The sequence below is a fragment of the Empidonax traillii genome, unplaced genomic scaffold, assembly GCF_003031625.1.
Source record: "Empidonax traillii isolate 1590-97213 ecotype Southwest subspecies unplaced genomic scaffold, ASM303162v1 scaffold164:size861626, whole genome shotgun sequence".
NCBI lineage: Eukaryota > Metazoa > Chordata > Aves > Passeriformes > Tyrannidae > Empidonax > Empidonax traillii.
In genome coordinates, this window is record NW_020955357.1 from 477,562 (window position 1) to 480,026 (window position 2,465).

Consider the following 2,465-nt stretch of genomic DNA (forward strand, 5'->3'; position numbering starts at 1 on the left):
AGTTTAATAATATACTGATTTAACATTTCCTTTCTCTGCAATAGTGAGCGTCTAAATCAAGTGACAAAAGATAGAGAATCAATTATTTTTGAGTTTGAAAACATCTCCTGAGATCAGAATTTCTATATTTATAGGCTTGATATATATATTGGAAAGGCAGTAACTGGATGGAAATTTTCAGTGAAGTTACGGGTGTACAATACGCTATAGGGAGATACCTCAACAGAACAGCTGCAGTGCTTAGTGGAAAACACTTTCAAGAGTTTTATCTGAAGTACTGCAAAGCTCTTAGATAGTAATTTTAATTTCTGGGAAGAAAACAATCTCAAAAGTGTCGTAAAACCAATGTTTGGTATTTAAACCATTCTGAAGTAGAAAGCTCTTACCAACTTCCATGAGCCCAACTCAATCTCTCCACATGAAACTGTAGCAATCTGTGTATGTATACATGTGCACGCATTTTAAATATATATATGTGTACAAACACAAATACATAATACTGGAATGGGAATAAAGGATTAACACAAGACATTTTATTTCACTGATCTTTGAAGTATCTGAGTTAGACTCTCTGTGAACACTTCTGTTTGTACGCGACCTGGCATTGACAATTGTAATGTAATGTAACCGGGGAAGGTCTTTCCACCTTCCAGCCTGCGCATTGGATTTTTTAGGTGAGACACAGTGTGCGCGGAACTGAGCCCACCCTTTAATCCTAAGGTTCATCTGCCGGGGCCAAGCGAGCTTGGACGGTGGCAGCGAGGTCCTCAGGACGTAGATGGATTGCCTTACAGGGCTAACGAGCTCCATCTGCCCGGGGAGTGGCCCCGACCGGGAATCGAACCCGGGTCTCTGCGGTGACAGCGCAGCGCCTTTACCCCTAGACCACCAGGTGCTCCCTCATTGGCAATTAGCAGCTTGTGGTAAGGATAAAAGCAACGCCATTCAAGAACAACAAGTCAGAACTTACTGTAAATAAGAAATGGAGAGAAAAGCGATTGTGTTATCTGTCTCAAGGAAATGAGGACACACCAGATTGTCTCCAAAACATAACAGACTGAGGCTTAACTGAGGTGAACACGTCTGATGCGTCTGAATTTTATCAAGGGACTCAGACACCGCTGTGAGCACAGTGTTCCTCTCTTAGCTGGCGGGACCAGCTGAACACGCCACAGTCAGTGCAAGGTGAACCGAACACAGGGATGTGCCTACCCAGTAATTTCGCCAATCCCACCTCACAACAAGCAACACCCTCACAGGCACCTCCTAAACTGGAGTAACTAACCAAGCTTTGGGACGTCCCAGCGATCGCCAACGCTGTTTTAACTGCCAGTATGCGCGGCCCCTTCAACCTCCGAGGAAGGCGGCTCCGCTCGCCGCCCGTTCCTCGGCCCAGGGCCCGGCCGAGAGCGGAGGCGGTGCCAGGCTCGGGCCGGGCGCCTCTGCCGCCGCAGCCCCATCCCCGCGTCCCGTGGGCCCCGCCACCCGCGCCCCGAGCGCGGTGCCCCGAGCGCCGCCCGCATGGCCGGGCTGTGGGCGGACATACCGGGTACGCGCTGCGCCCACGGCCGCGGCTCCCCGGCCCCGCCGCGCCCGCGCCGCGCCCCGCACGCACCGCCCGTGAGGGAAGGCGGGGACTCGGCGGGCGGCCCGGGCCCTGCGAGAACCCCACCCGCCCCGGTTGTGCTTCGCTACTCCCTGTCCCGCCGCATCCCCTGCGGGTGCTCCCCGCTCCGCGATCCCGCACGCCCCGCGCCAGGCTGGAGTCCCGCTCCGCCCGCCCCGCCACTGCGAGTGGGTCAGCTCACGGCCGCTCCCCCCCGCCGGGTGCGGCGGAACCGGCCCGTACCGCGAGGAAGGGCGCCACGGCCGTTCGCTCAGGTGATTGCCAGCTCCGGCGGTCAATCACCGCCCTCCCTCTCCTCCCGGCGGCCCAGCGCCCGCCCCCCCGGGGTGGGGGCCCTCGGGAGCGGCGGGCGGGAATGTTTACAAACAGGCGCCGGGAGCGGAGGGGCCGCCGGGGGCGGGGCCGGTGGTTGGCGCAGCCGCCGAGCCAATGGGCGCGCGCGGTGCTCGGCGGAAGGGCGGGGGCGGCGCGCGCGGAGCGTTCTCTGCCCGGCGGCAGCCGCGGCTCGCGGGCGCGCGCGGCCAATGAGCGCCCGGCCCGGGCAGGGAGGGGGCGCGAGCTCCTGAGCACGAGCCGCTCCCGCGGCGCCCCCTCCGCCCCCGCCCCCCGCCGCCCTCAGCCTATCCCGCCGCGCTCGGCTCCGCTCGGCCGCGCTCGGCGCTCCTCGGCTCCGCTCGGCTCCGCTCGGCTCGGCTGGGCTCGGCTTCACTCCCCGCTGTTGGGCGGGGAGGGCGGCCGGAGCCCGGGGGAGGGGAGCCGCAAGGACATGGGCTGGCTCTGAGCGCTGGGGGAGGAAAGCCGTCGTGCGTGTGCCTCCGTAGATTTTAATAACTGTTTG

General features: G+C 60.1%; 1 protein-coding gene across 1 annotated transcript in view; it reads right to left on the bottom strand.

Annotated features, from left to right (window-relative positions):
* DGLUCY (D-glutamate cyclase) overlaps positions 1-1,998 on the bottom strand; it is a 48,029-nt gene extending 46,031 nt beyond the window's left edge. Inside the window, exon 1 of the mRNA XM_027885322.1 lies at positions 1,850-1,998. The gene's annotated coding sequence lies outside the window, so the exon portion shown is untranslated. The remainder of the gene's footprint in view (positions 1-1,849) is intronic.
* Between the last annotated feature and the right edge of the window lie 467 nt (positions 1,999-2,465).